The sequence below is a fragment of the Silene latifolia genome, chromosome 8 (genome assembly GCF_048544455.1).
Source record: "Silene latifolia isolate original U9 population chromosome 8, ASM4854445v1, whole genome shotgun sequence".
NCBI lineage: Eukaryota > Viridiplantae > Streptophyta > Magnoliopsida > Caryophyllales > Caryophyllaceae > Silene > Silene latifolia.
In genome coordinates, this window is record NC_133533.1 from 35,706,615 (window position 1) to 35,724,838 (window position 18,224).

The 18,224-nt window shown below is 39.3% G+C and overlaps 1 long non-coding RNA gene across 2 annotated transcripts; it reads right to left on the reverse strand.

Annotated features, from left to right (window-relative positions):
- Window positions 1-2,923: 2,923 nt before the first annotated feature.
- On the reverse strand, window positions 2,924-7,751 carry LOC141596737 (uncharacterized). Of its 2 annotated transcripts, XR_012522571.1 has the most exons (7): window positions 7,534-7,751; window positions 5,539-5,648; window positions 5,304-5,361; window positions 5,072-5,184; window positions 4,838-4,970; window positions 3,584-3,657; window positions 2,924-3,283 (listed from the first exon to the last, which is right to left on the reverse strand). It is a non-coding gene; the product is annotated as an uncharacterized LOC141596737 (long non-coding RNA). The 2 variants fall into 2 exon arrangements; XR_012522570.1 differs by having other exon boundaries at window positions 5,072-5,361; window positions 7,534-7,622.
- Window positions 7,752-18,224: the final 10,473 nt, after the last annotated feature.

Genomic DNA, 18,224 nt, shown 5'->3' on the forward strand with positions numbered 1-18,224 from the left:
CCAAAATCAAAGGCCCAAGCCAATGGCCATCCACCCAAAGTCAAAGCGAAAGGCCAAAATCAAAGGCCCAAGCCAATATCCATTCACCCAAAGCCAAAGTTCAAGGCCAAGGCAAAAAAAACCAAAGCCGAAATCAATTCGCTCAAAGCAAAAGCCAAAGCCAAAGGCTACTCACCCAACATCAAGGCCAAGACCCAAGCCAAAATCAAAACAAAACAAGATGGAAACCCTTTTCTCAAAAAGGCCAAAATCCAAAGAAAGCATCCATCACACAAAAATCCTGGACAAGTGAGTCCAAAATACAAAGTCCAGGACCAACAAGTCCAAAGCCCAGGACGCATGAGTCCAACATATAAAGTCCAGGACCAACAAGTCCAAAGCCCAGGACCCATGAATCCAAAACACCCAGTCCAGGACCAACAAGTCCAAAGCCCAGGACCCATGAGTTCAAAACACCAAGTCCAGGACCAACGAGTCCAAAGCCCAGGACCAACGAAGTCCAACACACCAAATCCCGGACCAACAAGTCCAAAACACCAAACACTAAAACCTTAACCAACACCGCTTCACCCCTAAGTCCTTTTGCGGACTATTACAGGGAGATCTACCTAGGATCCTGGGGATTTCCCTCATGATCATAACCAAAAATGCTTCACCCCAATGTCCTTCTAGAGACTGCTACATGGAGACCTATCTAGGCTTCTGAGGATCCCCCCTCAAGCTCGTAATATCACACCTTAACTTTTAAGGTCCAGACATGGAAATCTGATCCCATTTTATTTACCAACCATTTCGTGCTCAGGCCACATCAAGCATCCCTCAAGCCGGAGACCCCATTCTGCACCACACTACAAGCCGTTACCCTTCGGCCTAAACACCACAAAATTCTTGCTCCAGATTTTTATCTGTTAAGTAAACCCATTATTACCAAGCTCCACATTCCCTAATGTTGAAGCCATTTTTCACCACAATACCCACGGAGTCCTCGAATGCTTTGCTATCGAGAACAAGGCATACCTAATCTACCCTTAGAGCCCACTTTTTAGTGTGCTCAGATAATAAGGAACATTTTCACAAATTACACCTCTTCGATTCATGATCAAGGGGTATTTATCTCCAATCAACTTTCGAGTCACCAAACGAATCTTCCGTTGTGACCCTCAACCCCAGATTTTAATCTGTCAAACAAACCTATTATTGCCAAGCTCCACATTCCCTAATGTTGAAGCCATATTCACCCTGACCCAGATACGGAGTCCTCGAATGCTTTGCTACCGAGAACGGGACATACTCACTCTACCCTTAGAGTCCACTTTTTAGTTTGCTCACATGATAAGGAACATTTTTACAAATTACACCTCTTCGATTCATGATCAAGGGGAATTCTCTCAAATCAATTTTTCGAGTCACCAAACGGCATTTACCGTCGTGTCCCACACACTTTAAGGTCCTAACATCTCGCTTAGGCACACACGCATTCAGAACTACGATCTGGTTTGATTTCACTTCACGTGAATACGTAGGCAGTCCCTCAAGGACACAACCATACACCTCAAAATCACTTTAAGGTCCTAACATCTCGCTTAGTCACACGTTCTGAATTACGATCTGGTTTGATTTCACTCCACGTGAATACGTAGGCAGTCCTTCAAGGACACAACCATACACCTCAAAATCACTTTAAGGTCCTAACATCTCGCTTAGGCACACGTTCAGAACTACGATCTGGTTTGATTTCACTTCACGTTAATACGTAGGCAGTCCTTTATGGACGCAACCATACACCTCAACACACATTAAGGTCCCAGCAGTCAGCCTAGGCACACACACTCTGAACTACGATCTGGTTTGATTTCGCACGCACGCGAATACGTAGGCAGTCCTATTACGAGGACACAACCGCACACCCCTTTCAAAACATTTCCAATTTTCAATCCTCAATAACCAGCTCAGAACTACGATCTGGTTTGATTTCGCAAACACGCGAATACGTAGGCAGTCCTCCAACAAGGACACAACCGCACACTCATTTCAATCTCAACCATCAACATCAATCCTCAAAAGCAGCCCACCCAGCTGCAAAAAAATTAATCTTATACCTCTTCACTGGGGGCTTCTTCCATAAGACGTCTCCCATTCATGCTCTTACCAAATTCCCACCTTCTCACTCTGGGGGCTTCTCTTTCGAGACGCCACCCGTCCTTTAACCTCAAACATCTTTTGAGTCTCAGCTATAGTCCAAAATAAAACCGCCCATAGTCTAGTGCTCGGTTCGAACGATGACAAGGTCTTGGTTCCGCTGTCCGAATCATTATGACTCAGAGACACTACTACACATACCTTGCATTGGTGACGTTTTTTCAGGCGTTTTTCGACGCTTTAAAGCGTCAATTTTATTTTTATCGACGCTTTATAAAAGCGTCAAATTTTGGGCCGTCGGTATTTTTTGACGCTTTTTTTAGTCAATAATTATGACTCTTTTTAGCGTCTTCATGGACTATTGACGCTTTTAATTGTCAACAAATTTGACGCTTTTAAGCGTCTTCAGTGATTATTGACGGTTTTTATTGTCAACATATGTGACGCTTTTAAACGTCTTTATGGACTATTGACGCTTTTAATTGTCAACAAATTTGACGCTTTTAACCGTCGTCAGTGACCATTGATGGTTTTTCTTGTCAACAAATTTGACGCTTTTAAGCGTCTCCGGCGACTATTGATGCTTTTATGTGTCACTCGATGAGACAGAATTATGCATCAACTATTTATATATTGACACTTTTTATTGTCACAAAATAATTTCAGCTTATAGATTTTTTAGATTTTAATTTCCTGATAAAACCGTAGAGATTACTTTAATAGACCTATAAATACGTAATGGTACTACTAGCTATTACTAAATCATGAAAAAACATAATGCAATATATATATATAGAATGACGTAGTGAGTACGTGCGTACCCACGTACTTTTATAAATAATCATATGTTTGATACATATATCATCTCGTCGTCACAAATACTGCTAGCATTGACAATTAAACTAATATAAGCTAGTACGTACTTTATAGTACGATAAAATCAAAAATACCAAAAGAGGTCCGAATGATAGTAAAATCCAACATAAAATTATCCAAAAAAATCGTAAATAATGTTAAGTAACTAGCTAGACAAGGACACTTGGTAGTTTGAACGTGGTAGGAGCTTCAATCATATAGGCGCAATGTCAAAGGGGCTTCAATCAACATATGAAGGCGCATCTTCACCATATGACAAATCTGAAACCTATAACGGGCAAACATGCTACTTCAGTTGTTAGCCTTGACAGTTGACACCACTAGATAGCCTAGTGATTCAACATCGATTCCTAGAGGTCAAAGGGTGAGTTCAAAGAAATGGACAGAATAGCTAATATTGTAAGTACCAACTGCTTAAAGAGAGCCAATGAAACAACACAAATCTTGTAGTTACTAAGGGAAATGAACTACTCTGTTTATGCTAGTCATTAATTTATCTTTGTTCAAAATTTCTCACAAAATTGGTAAAGGTAAACAATTGACTAAGAAAGAGAGAGTATAAACTAACCATAAACTATACAGAACCTTCACACTTGCAATAGTATCGGTTCCCATTATCTTGATTCTAGCCAAACCATTTACCTATCATAAATTCAGTGGCAAAAACAATGATCAATTTGTACCCTAGTTCGATAAAAACTCGAATCCTACACAGAAAAAGAAGTCAATTCTACTGACAAGTTCAATTGAGATTTCTCCATTACAATACCCCAACAAATCAATATTACTACTGACAAGTTTAATTGAGATTTTAAGTTCAAATTTCCGATTTTTCCCCCTAACTTGTCTCGTTCCAATAGTAAACCTTGTTCCGCCACTGTCCAAGTACTACTAATAAATTCAATTTAAAGCATCAAAGCCAAGCAAATCCCGTTAAATACACAAGGAGAATCAACTATATTGATTAAGAAAGACAAATAAGAAGACCTATTTTAAATTATACCCAATTGAATATACAAAAGAACAAACCATGGAACCTTAAATTTTACTCCCTCCGTCAGTCATTTTTTTACCTTTTTTATTCTTTGTGGCGGGTATTTTAGTTGAAGGTAAACAAATGATTTGAGACGAAGGGAAGGAGTAGTATTGTACCTGAAAGAAGTTGTCAATTGGTCGCGGGTTGTCATTGGTCGCTTACTTGTGTTGTGGTTTTATTTTGGAGGTAGGTCGCTAAACCTTGCCAATGTAATTATGGCAGAGACAAATGATGTGTCAAAATCGTAGAAATTGGTCATCACTGACATTAATTTCCGGCTGATCACTTGAAGAACTAGCACCAGTGGTAATTACTTGACCCATGGCACTCCTGTACCGCTTAGAGCTGTCTGCAGAAACACAGAAGTTCAATCCATAAGCAGATGCTCCATTTAGCTCTAATACTTAACTAGATGTGACAATAGTGTTGGGATTAGTTTCACAAAGGATGATGCATTGGATTGGGTACACTGTATAATAATTCTAGTAACCTACCATACATCTAAATAGTGAAAACCTTAGGTCTCATAATGTGGAAAAGACAGACTGACAAAAAAGAGTTAGTTATCGACGTGAACCAAATCGGTATTACATCACTGTAGGAGTAGGATGCGAGGATAGCGGTTTGAGAAACAGGACAAATTTTGAAATTAAATCACCTAAGGCGTTTTACAATTACTATAACCATTTCTACACAAAGCCCCTAAAACATGGTCGAACTGATAAAAGGCTTCGTCTAAAATAATAGATGTAAAGTGTAAGAAATCGAAAGATAAGTGAATAATACCTTGATACCTGCACCTAAGGCAAACAAATGATTGCGACGAAGGGAGGGAGTACCAAATAAAAGTAATATACGCTACCTTCACGCTTGCAATAACATCAGTTTCCCTTATCTTGATTCTTGCTGCCTTGTTAGCCTATCATAAATTCAGTGGCAAACAAAATAGTCATCTTGTACCCCCAAACATATACAATAAACACAGATAAATATTCCATTTGTCTTAAGTCATTCGTTTACCTCACTAGTTGTTTATGAGAAGTAATTTAATTAAAGGTAACGAAATGATTAGGGCAGAGAGAGTACATGACTTCACCCTAAAAACTTGAGTCCTACACCAAAAAAGCATTGACCTGTGAAATGCGATGATATCCCACCCAAACATCATATTTTAGCAAGAATTAATCGATCTTCACGTCACAAACACCTAAAAAACTGAAACCGAACTAAGGAAAAGTTTACTAAATGATACCCAAATGTGAGGAAATTGGCAACTGTGAAGAAGTTCAAATACTCATTCAATACATAGCCTGAAATTGAACAAAGTTAATGAACATTAGTTGCTGAAAATTCAATTAAAATTGCAAATCAAGAGCAAATTAAGCAATTAATAGACAAAATCCAGGTAAACCCACCTCTAAATTAAACTGAAATTGAGACTAAGAGCTCAATAAATCAAAATAAATTGTAGAAAAAATTAAGCATGCCTGTGTCATTCAAACTGATGGATCGGAAACTTTGAAACGAAACCAACAATTTCAGTTAGCAGCAATAGTACCACAATAGTAATAGTACTAAAGTAGCCTTGTCATTCAAACTGGAAAAAAGGAAAAAATTTATCACTGAACAAATTGTTAGACGAAAAAAATTATCACTAAACAAAATTAATAATAAATGCGGGACTGAATTAGGAGGAAGACATTGTATCCTTCTCGAGCGTGATAAAAAATTATCACTAAACGCAGCTCAAGCAAAATCTAAAGCATTAGATTATATAATAGACCTGACAGCTTTTTTTCTACTTAGCGTGGACATGGAATGGACACTGAACAAGTGACATTTCAAAAGGCATTTCGCCACCTTCCGATAATTCGAACAACAAATGAGGTTAATTTGCTCAAACTCTTGGGTTCATACTATAAAAACAATAGTTATTTTGCATCTTATAACTTGCAGAACATAGAAAAACCCTGCAACAAGAAAATGGATACAACAAAATATTATAAGGTTCACGACCCCATATTGTTTAGTAACTATAAACAATCTTCAAGTACTGAAGCTGTAAAAAGTATACAACAGTTCAAAGATATCTGCATCCATAGAAGAATCAATTACTCTTAAAAATAAAACTCTACGCCTTAGCATGTAAACAAATTTTGGACTGCAAGAATGAACTTAATTTGAGTTTCTTTCTAGGAACGTGAACCTCCCATGAGATCGAAGCAAACAACTCACATGGTTTTATGTCTTTGGCGGTAACCACCAAACAATCAATTATCAGAGAACAATTAGTCATATTCCAAAAACAATTACATAGTAAATATAGTGCGTCTTCAAAAAAAATATAGTATATCTTCATTCTCATAATTTAAGAATCATTCAGAAGAAATAAATACCTTACGGCGGCTTACGCCCTTACCTGCTTAATTCCAGGGCAGATGGATTACTATAAGTAAAATCAATCCTCGCAATTGAAGAAATTGAAGAATCAAACATCATTCAACCGTCTCATCAGAAATTAACCAAATTCAGGACGTTTATAAGACACTATCATTTGATAAAAGGAAGAGCAAATTTAACAGTCACATTCAGAAGGATGTTCAATGCAAAATGTTATAAAGCAATTAAGGGATTTGTACTAGTGACAGCTTTATTCCATCTGAGTCTATTAGTTCTTTTTTTTTTTTGTGTGTGTTAAGTATGTTAATTAAAAGTAAACTAATAACTGAAACCTGAAGACTGAAGAGTATATATTAACGTGTTTGTAAGCTTTTCTCTCTAAAAGAACCGTCCATACAGGAAATGGGAAAAAAGATGACACCACCGGGGCACAACCTGTAGCGGATCCAGAATTTTTTTCTTGTGGGTTTCCCATGGAAAAACTAATAGCAGAACAAAACAAATATAGTATGATTGTTTTATAGTCATGAGCTTTAGTTGTTTTTTGTTCTTTTGACTGTAAATTTGATGTTTACATCGTTTGTATACCATGTACTCCCTCAAAAACTAATACAACAAGAGCTATTGATCAAAGAACACACCACCACCCAATTCCCACCATCTGCCCATCCTGCCTCACGTCAGTCCACAACCCGCCACTAACAGCGTCCTGCCACTACCGCTCATAACAACCCCCGCCTAGCTAAACCAACAACCACAACACCAACCATAAATATGGAATCGGAACATAATTAAAAAAGAAACTCAAATTAACAACTTTAATTTGAATCTTAAAACTTCGAACCAAAACCCTAAATTTCATAATTGAACTTCAAATCAAACAAAAAATAAGAATCAGAATTAAACAAAGAACGAAATTGAGTTCAGATAGCACCGAACTATCTGAATATGTCCCGAAGAGCAATAACTTAATCATCTTTGTTGATGATCGGAATTATGAAGCACGCCCATAATCCGATTAAAGCAATTAAAATTACCATCAATAACATACAAGTAATTGAAAATGAATGAAAAAACCGTACCTATGATTGTATCTTTGTGAGTTGAATAATTAGAATTGATTGGTAGATTGAACAGAAAATTGCTTATTGAATCGTCTTTGCTGATGATTGAATGGGAATTTTGAAGGTTAGGGTTTTTTTTAATTGAAGAAATGAGGCGTAACGAGTGGCATTGATAAAGTGGGCGATGGGTTAGCGGGGAATTTTAGATGAAATTTATGTATTGCGCTATAATTAGAAGTATATGGAGCGGTTTCCCAAAAAAATAGAATTGGAGGGTTATTATGGTTGACGCTTTATAAAAGCATCAATACAAAAGCGTCATTAATGTAAGGGGTTTTTAGTAGTGAGAAGGATCTCAAACAAGCAAACGGAGGCGAAGTCTGGAGAAGATAATCAATCCATATTCCCCAGCTGAGCGGACCGTCTACTCCAAGGATCTGATACGCGTTGTCACCCTTTCTTGGCTAGGAGTTGCACTTACATGTGCAAAGTCTGTCAGAGTCACCCCCGTGTCGTGTCGATACCAACTTTGTATCACGTTCACGACATCCTATATGTCAGTTTGTCAGTATGCGTCCGTGTGATTCAATGTCGCAACGGTCACGTGTCTCCAATCTATCAAATCACAGATCTACGAGTAACAAAACTCAATTTTAAGCTTCACAACTTTCGAAACTTCTATCTCCCTTCGCGTGAGATGTTACATGCTAGTCGCTTCTATGCTTACATGCTAGTTGCTTTTATGCTAATTGCTCACATGCTTATGTGCGTACGTGCTTATATGCTTGCATTCCATGTGCTTTTCTATGCGACTGCGGATTTGTATGGTCATTAATCATGCAGGTAATCTTAAGAAGACAAACGCACTCCAGCTAAGTACTGGGTTCTTCCCAACAAACAGCGACCTATCAAGTCCAAGAGCTTTAGCCCCGCCGATTACATGGCTTACTCTACCTCCCAGCGAACAGTAACTCATATCCCCGGCGAGACCTGAGAAGTTTGTAACTCCCCAGCGAGTGCCGATTTTCAAATAGAAGTCACACAGGCTATTTCCCAGAGTCGATCCTTCGACCATCGATGGCTGGCGAGCCTTAAAACGCACCTTCGACATGGCTGGCGAGCCTTTGTCCGCAAACAAGATACAACTCAAGGACGTATCCCGAAGATGCCTCGGGTACGACTCCTTATCACAGCTGGCGAGTCTTTGCACGCACATAAGATACGACTCAAGGACATATCCCGAAGATGCCTCAGGTATGACTCCTTCCTATGGCTGGCGAGCCTCAAAACGCACCACCTTCAACACTGGCTGGCGAGCCTTTGTCCGCAAATATTCAAGGACAGATCCGGAACATACCTCGGGTACATTTCCTTGTCATGGCTGGCGAGCCTTTATCCGCAACCGTTCGACGACAGATCCCGAAGATGCCTCGGGTACATTTCCTTGTCATAGCTGGCGAGCCTTTGTCCGCAACCGTTCGAGGACAGATCCCGAAGATGCCTCGGGTACATTTCCTTGTCATAGCTAGCGAGCCTTTGTCCGCAACCGTTCGAGGACAGATCCCGAAGATGCCTCGGGTACATTTCCTTATCATGGCTGGCGAGCCTTTGCGCGCAAACAGTTCGAGGACATATCCGAAGATGCCTCAGGTATGACTCCTTCCTATGGCTGGCGAGCCTTTATACGTAGTCTAATGGACTTTAAAGGACCCGAATCGAAAGTCGAAAAACTCTAAAATGTTCCCGAAGGCAGGTCCTTGACTCGAATCCCCGAGTCGCCTCGACGTCGCCCTTCCCGACGGCAGGTCCTTGGCTCAAACCCTTTTGAGTCGCCTCGACGTCGCAGTGGTCTTCAGGTTGTAATCTTCGATTGACCTGGAGATCATACTTTGACTTTCGCCCTGTCCAAGCCTCAGTCAAAGTGGGGGCTCAGATACCCGATCCGCACCTCCCAAAAACCACCCGATGATGATCAAACTGTAACGTGTTTTTGATATGCGTGCGTGGATTGGCTATATATGAGACGGTTTAATGCACTACTCGGATACGAAAAATGATTTCAAAAGTTTTCTAACTTCATTTGCATTAAAATAACACTATTTAGAGTTAAAATTGTCTTCGGACCCAAAACCGACTCAGAAACCCGCAACTCGAGTCAACCTGAGTCAAACCAAACCTCGAAAGTCAAAAATAATGCCATGAATGTCTTTATCATGTCATTTCCATTAAAATAACTCTATTTAGAGTTAAAACCGTCTTCGGACCAAAAACCGACTCAAAAACCCGCAACTCGAGTCAACCTGAGTCAACCCGAGTCAACCCAAATCTCGAATGTCAAAAATAATGCCATGAATGTCTTCATCATGTCATTCCCATTAAAATGACCCTAATTAGAGTCAAAACTGACACCGAGCCAAAAAACGGACTCAAGAATTCAAATCCCGACTCGCACGGGTCAAACCCGAGTCAAAGACACAAAATACCTACCCTAAATATCACCCAAGAGGAAGCTTACACGGCTAAGAAAACCTCAAAGACCACAAATCACAACCAACAAAAAATTGGTTAGAACAAATGCAAAATCCAAATTTGCGAAAGGGACAAGATGTGACCCGTTTGAGTCACGGGGTGGCTCGCGCCTCAATGGGGTGTCTGCTTAGTCTCTAAGCAAACACAACCGACCTACCATCCCACATTTCTCTATAAATACCCACCATCACACACTACAAACCTCACGCGAGCGTCCGCCCCCTCACATCTCCCTTAAACTTCTATACTCGACTTCCTAAGTCACAAAATCGACACGTGTTTACGACCTACCGATCGTAAACACAAACCTTACACATATTGTTTGGTACCGTCGCCGTGCATTCAACCGACCCATTTGACCAACTCAATTCATCAATAAACATGTTTTAATTAACACATTTTCAAAACTAAATCCTTTTTTAAGGCACCTTTTTATTAAGCTTCTTTGATCGCGAGTAGTCACCATGAGAAAACCGTCTCTAAAGTCGTCTACCACGCAAACATCAATACACGTAAGTTTGAGGGTGTAAACAACTCACTTTATTTCATGTCCTTACTGTTTTCATGAGTTTACATGCATGAATAATGCATAACACGATTCAAATATAGGTTAGACGAGCCAAAACCGAGTTTTGGCCTGAGACAGGCGCTCCTTGCTATGCAAGGTGGCTCGCGCCTCTTGTGGGTCTTGGGTCAGGCTCATCCGTGTTTGTTCTCGTCTTTCCTCTTTATTTCTTTCTTATTTGTAATCGGTTTTTACCATTTCAAATGTTTTAATTCATTTTTATGACAAACGTTTTAACCATAAATTATAATCATCCTTGGTTCCATATACCATGACGGTTTAATCCGTGACTCGGTGATATTAATTGTTTAATTACATTTTAAAAGAAATCCTTTTCTTTTATTTGCCATTTTAATTAATTTTTATGATGAACACATTTTGACCATTATAAAAATCATCCTTGGTTCTATATACCATGACGGTTTATTCCGTGACTCGATGATATTATTGGTTAATTACATTTAAATGGGTATTTTAACACCCTTTTCTTTTGTTTACCATTTTTCTCATTTGTTTACATTTGTAAACATATTAGTCATAATTCATAATCATCCTTGGTTATTTATACCATGTCGGTTTAATCCGAGTACGATGACAAACTTGACTAATTACAAATAATTGAACTTAACATAATTAGTTCAAATCAAAGATTTTCCTTTTACATATTTGACATTTTTATTTGTAAATTATGCTTTTCAAACATGCAAACCCGACAACGAATATTACTAACATAATAGTAATTATTCCGAGTCATGCAAACAATACTTGCAAATTATTTAATCACAAATACGGTTTTAAATAACCTTTTCAAAAACCAGGAGACGCCCCCTTGGGTCGGCTCATAGCTCGTGCCCCAAGTGGCCGCCTGTTTTCATACTTTAAAACCTGGGCAGAGCCCCTTCTATCGCCAATAGGCTCGCGCCCCAAGGGGGCTGCCTGGCACTGTTCTGTCTCGTTTTTAACACTTGTCTAGGACGATCCCGACTACGGTTAACCCGTATACATGACGGATCAGATTGACAAGTTTACGTGTTTTTACACTTTGTCATTTGACGCCCTTTTTCAATAAATGGATCGTGTTAAGCATCATAATCCGAACTTGGTAAATGGATGTTTAATTTCCGTTTTCACATGAAAATCTATCTAAATCCAACTTTGACATCTTATACTTGATACTTGGATTAACAAACCGACTTAGAAAGCTCACATGTTAGGTTAACACTTTTGGATGTGCATTCATGCATTTACACCGTCTTATCAACTTTTGCACTTAAACAACCACGATCGATCAGTAGAGGCCGCTAACGCGGGCGGGATTAGGTGTCCGATTAAAGGGCTTCCCAATACGTACCCTCACCCCTTACTCAGAACCTTTGGATAGTGGATGGCCTTATCCAGGGCGTACGAGAGTCATTTTAGGCATAGAATGCTAAAAGGGGGACGATTCCTTATCTTTAGTACCTATGTCAAACACCGCTTTTGCCTTGGTTGACCTAGGTATAAAGTGGATTCGAACGGGTTCCAAGCATCCCACAAATGCTTGGTGGCGACTCCGAATATCTCTACATCGTTTCGCGGCCCTTGCCGAGACGATACCGACCGATCTAAAGCGATCCGGTCGAAAGCATTTTTACACCGCCGAGCGTGGCTTTCAAAGAGACCTCTGCATGTCCACAGTTTGGCCTGGCGTGCAGGTGGCCCGTGACCACGGACCGGTAGGCGGCCCAAATCCGCAGACCGAGACGTGGCCCATGTCCACAGTGACATTCATGACCGGTTTCATTTAGGATGTGAGTAGCACTCTCTGTAAGGCATGTAACATCAATTTGCATAAGCATGAGTTCAGTCTTCTTAATACCTGTATGCATTCGGTCTGTGGATGGTGACACATGTTAGGAGAGGCAATTCCCTTTTTATTTCATTCTACCCATGAACCCCACATAGCCAAATTGCCTTTTTTGTCCTACTAGCTACAAACTATAATTTTTCCTACCCTAGCCGATCTAGTAATGAGTAGCTGTTTGGAATGTTCTACTGCAGTTTGGTTATTTTTATCTGATTTCAGAAGTTGGTGGAAGAATTGAAGGGAATGAAAGAAAAAAAATTAAAAACAAAAAAGAAAAGAATGAAAAGAAAAGAAATTGGAAATATGAAAAGAGAAAAAGAAAAATCATGGGCGAAAAAAACGAGAAATTGTATGGATGATTTTCACTCCCATGTCTAATTTATATTTTATGGGGAGTTGACAAGTTTATGGTGTAATCGTGATTTGAGTGCATTGAATTTGCACCGTTTTGTTTTGTTATACTGAGTACGAAGTTGGGATGCAGTTCAATATTTGGATTCGTTGTTGCTAGCCTGGCTACTAACTCCACATATCTAAATACATCTTAGCCCCTTCTTACCCATTACCTCACTTACCCAAATGTAAGTCCTCGGCATGTGTCTTGGTCATTAGTATGGTTGGAATACGTATGTACGGTTGTAGAGACTTTATTCATGTTAACTGCATGCATGTTCTTATAGGTCGAGTTAGGTGAGTGTCTTTACTTCTTTCTATCTTTCACGTATATACTCACCTTGTGCCTAATATTGAGTGATGAGCGACCCGTGAGAGTCCGATACTTTTGAGTCTTGCAAGGTCGACGGTTCAGTAAGTTTGAGACATTGATTTAATTCGTTTGCACTCATCATCTGCCACTCTGTTAGTTGTTGCATTAAACTGGTTTTGGTGGATGATTTGTAGCTGATGCATTGGTCCCGTTCCATTGTTTATTCTTAGTTGCATTCATAGTTTTCTTGGGGACAAGCAAAGGTTTGGTTTGGGGAGATTTGATGCGTGTATTTTATATAAGGTTTTTACCTCATTTTTACACTCATTTCTGTACTATTTACGTAGTATCTAGCTACAAATACCCCCGAATAGTCTACTTTGGTTCGTTTTATGTAAATTGCAGGAATAAATAAAAGTGGAGCTAAATCGAGCCTAAACTCGTCCCATTTTATGCATTTATGGAGAACAAGGAGCCGGAGCTTGGAATCTATCACTTTGAAGACGCGTGAGCTGGTTTCGGAAGGTGTCTTAGTGCCTAATCGTGCTGAAATAGCTCGATCGACTACTTTTCTAGTCGATCGAATGCTTTATATACTGAAGGTTACTCGATCGAGCAGTTCCAATATCCAATCGAGAAGGCAATACAAGGAGTTACTCGATCGAGTGGTTTATTTCCACTCGATCGAAGGGTTTGTCGCTTAGTTGCTCGATTGAGTAGTTTATTTCCACTCGATCGAGTGGTTTGGCCCGCATAAGAGTTTTTCCGCCTAATTTCGTATGGGCTTTTGTAATTAAACTATGGATTAGGTTTAAGGGGAAAATTTTCGTATGCTACTAAAGAGAGTAGACTGCGTAACTCTTCCTCATTCATTATTCACTTTTCACTCTATAATTTTCCACTGCTTCTTTCATTTTCACTCTTCTTCTACCCTTTTGCTATTCGGATTCGGATTTGTGATCGGTATTATTATTTCTTTTTAATTCCTTAATCATAATTCTTGTTTTATTTCTATCTTTCTTTGATTGCTTTCATCATTACCCTATTCGATCTTTATTAGTTTTATTAGTATGTTTAATTCCTATTATCTATATGTTATTGTTGTTGATTCAATAGTAATGCGTAGCTAATTTCCCTTTGCTAAGACTAGGGAATCCATGATTATGAAGGAATAGTAATTGCCATATTAGGTTAATGCTTGTGTAGTCTTTGTTGTTAATCGCAACAGTTAATTGCATCTGTCTGATTGAGTCGACGCAATTAGGCATTTTTATCGTAGTAAACCTTGACCTAGACCGGGAGGTTGGAAAGGGTGAGACTCGTAGCGAACATTAGGGCACTGTAGTCAGGGCGGAAGCTAAGCTATTTGTGCTTTAGGGCGAATTAAGACCGGAAGGAGATATTCACTGCTCCTCGAACCATACTTGCATTGACCTGAAACCTAAATTACTTGACCGAATGATCATGGTGAACCGTTTGTCTTAGCTGCTTTCTTTATCTGCTTAATCCTTTTCTCTGCCTTTTTCTCTTTCTCATTCTCATTAGTTTAGAACAGTAACCCAATTAAAACCTCCATTTTGGTCACCGTGACGAACTTAGACAAAGCTGACATTTTCCATCTCCCTGTGGAGATCGACCCGACTTCCCTAGCTATATTAGTTAGAGCCAGTTGGTTATTTTTGATAGGTATACAACTGCCCTGTCAAACGACAAAGATGATGATGATGACATACCTATGCATCGCATATCGGCGTCAAGACCGCTACCGGGCTCAAGCAACCTATGCCCAAGGCACAAGCATCCTCAAAGGCTCACATGGAAGGAATTATGGTGAAGGAAATGAGAAGAGGCGACATCTAGGTCTGAAGAAAGGAGGCGGAAATGATTTACGATTCTATCAAAACACGATTATAAACCCTCGCTGTAAAGACGCTACTCGATCGAGTAACCAATTCACTAGATCGAGCGGCCCCTACTCGATCGAGTACCCAAGCTACTCGATCGAGTAGCCTCGACTAGATCGAGTACCACTCATCCCAAGGCCTATCCCAACACGAGACATCTCTTGCTCGAATTTCCAAAGGCTACCACATGCCCCTAAGGTCGGTCAACGTCGGTCAACGGGTCCCTAAAAGTACGGGTATTACAATGTTGCACAAGACAGTTTGTGCATTTCCATTTAGATGAAAGTAGGAATTTGAATCCAAAATTGGCGCAGTTATTCTTGGATCGTATAAAGGTATGATAACTTATGTAGCGAGACAACATGTTATTTTGGAGGTAAATTGAATGCTATGTAAAATGAATGATGATATGATGATACAGGAAGCCTTTTTTATTACTGAATGTTATGATAAGTATTTAATATAGAAGGCGGGGGGTGTCTTAAGGCAGTGGAAGTGGGACGTTGGTAAGTATTGGTTGTATGTGGACAAGGAGACGAGGGAGATGCGTAAGAGCCCGTCGTCAAACAAGTGTCCCACCATCACTCATGAAAAATGGGATCTTTTCAAAGCGATTCGAGCTAGTAAGAAGTTTGAGGTTAAGTATCCTCGCCTTTTAATGATTTACCTATCATTTTTTTAATTAATGAGTTCTCTATAATTTTTTTATTATATCATCGACTTGCGCTTTTATATAATTTGAAGGCCGTTAATAAATGAAATCGTGCTAACATTTCACGCAAGAAGGAGAAATGGTATGGTTCTCGAAGCGGTTACAGATTGATAGAAGACCAACTCGTAAGTAACATGCATCCCCCCTGTTTATTTGATTTTTTTAATCACACTTGGACTTGATACACATTTATATATATAACCGTTACCATGTTAATGTGTTTGTGGCAAAGGGAGTGACCGACTTGAATCGGCACGTAACTTATAAAGAAGCGCACACGCCTAAAGGATCCCGGCCGTGTGACAAATATGATCAGGAAGTGTTGGCTAACATAGTAAGCATTATTTTATTAAGACGAGTTCATTACTAACTTTATTATTTTAGTCACAAATATAATTTGAAGTTTATTTAATATATTATAGGAGAAGGTATTGAAGGAGGTAGAAGAAGGGAAATTCACTCCCAATGGTCGTGATGACGTTCTTCCTAGAGCGATCGGTCGACCCGATTATCCAGGTCGATTGAGGGGCATCCCGTTACATGTTGGAGTCACGAAATATTATGCGACAACTGCCCCGAAAAAGAAGAAAAGGAAGGCTAAGGCTGAGAAGGCTGACATGGTACCATATATTCTATTATTTTCATTTAGGTTCACATGTTATTGTTTTAAACAAATTGCTGAAGCATTACATTTTTGGTACGCAGGTTCAGTTATTGGCATCCATGATACTAAAGATGAATTCTGGAGGCAAGCCTTCCGAAGAAGAATTGAAGATGATGGAGGATATCATTAAAGGGGGTAAGCTACAACAGATTGGTCAAGAGGCCGAGAACACTACTACCTTGGCAATACATGAGAAGGAAGAATCGGTCAACGAGATTCAGAAAGATCAGGTACCTACTGCTTCTGAAGTTTTAACAACTAAAGCCGATAAGGTAAATATACGACTTCCTTATTTTTGTTTTCTTTTTTTTTTGGGTAAGATCAGGGGGTGTGTTCCCTGCCAGCTCTAATGCTATAACTTCTGACATCGTGCCATTGGTTAATTTTATTAGGTAAATGAGTCTTAAACGGGGACGCAACTTGAGTTATCCGCTACAACTCACAATAATCGGGGGATGCAACTTGAGAAGACGGCTGATGAAAAACAGCAGCATACATCCCCTTCAAATCAGTTCACAGTTTTCGGCAAGGTATGCATGAAGTCTTTAGTGAAATTTATATGAATTCTATTAAATTTTGAGATATAATATATAATGGATGTGTATTCTTCAGGCCGTAAACAGGAAGGTAGTTATTGTTGCTGACCCTAATTCCGCGAAACCTGTGCGTGTTGGCCGGGGTCTCATAGACTTGCCCACCAAATCAGCGGAAACTTTATTGGTTCATGGCGAAAAACTTTTGCCGAATCATAGAAAAGTTTAGATAACTCGTCTTAGAAGGCCATGAAAAATTTCAACTGCTCGTCCTAGTTTGTGACGACATTACCGTTCTGGCAGATGCGGTTGGAAGTTTTATCCAATGGCCTACTTCTCACATCTTCCTGGCTCGTTCGTCTCCGCCTCAACCGAAAGCAGTTGGGGTTAGAAAAAATACCTTTATATGTTAAATTTTTATATGTTAAATGTTTTTATATGTTAAATTTATATGTTATTTTTTTTAGGGAACAAAAAACACGGATAAGCCGGATAAGCCTAAGTCCCCAGACATGCCAACTACCTCGTCGAAACAACAACTTGATGAGGTATTTAATTAACTTCTCCATTTTTTTTAAAAACCTCCCTTTATTTATATTTTTTCTTTATTTCTAACAAGCATGGAAATTTTGTGTAGGGGACAAAAAAGACGAATAAGCCTAAGTCCCCAGACATACCTACTACTGCCTCATCATTGAAAGAGCAGGTTGATGAGGTATTTAGTTAAGGACTCTTTTATTTTTATTACTCCAACTAGGATATGTTACCTTTGGATTTTTTATTATTTTATTTATCTACATGTATAGGTTGGTAGTAGCACAAAAAGAGAAAAGCATTATTTCCCCAATTTGAAAGATGTTAGGAGTATAGCCTCCACTAATTTTTCTGGGAGCGAATTCGTGCTAAAAGTAAGAACGCTGACAATGAGGGAACTGTATGTGGAGGATAGCCGTCGCATAGCAAACGAGCAATTGATAATTATTTCGCTCGATTAGGATATTTTATGGATTGAGCGCGAAGCAATTCTGTCATGGGAGCTGCTAGCCATTTGGGCTGGCCTTCTCGAGATTGATGTCCAACACCTATTTGTTTGGATGAAGTAAGTTTCTTAATAAATCATTTCATATTCTAATATTCTGACTAGACAGTGTTTTAAATACCGGAATTAATACCGTAATAATGTAGGTTCTTGAAATCGAGAGTGATCTCCGAGAACAAGATTCCATATGATCAATACGGATTCATGTGCC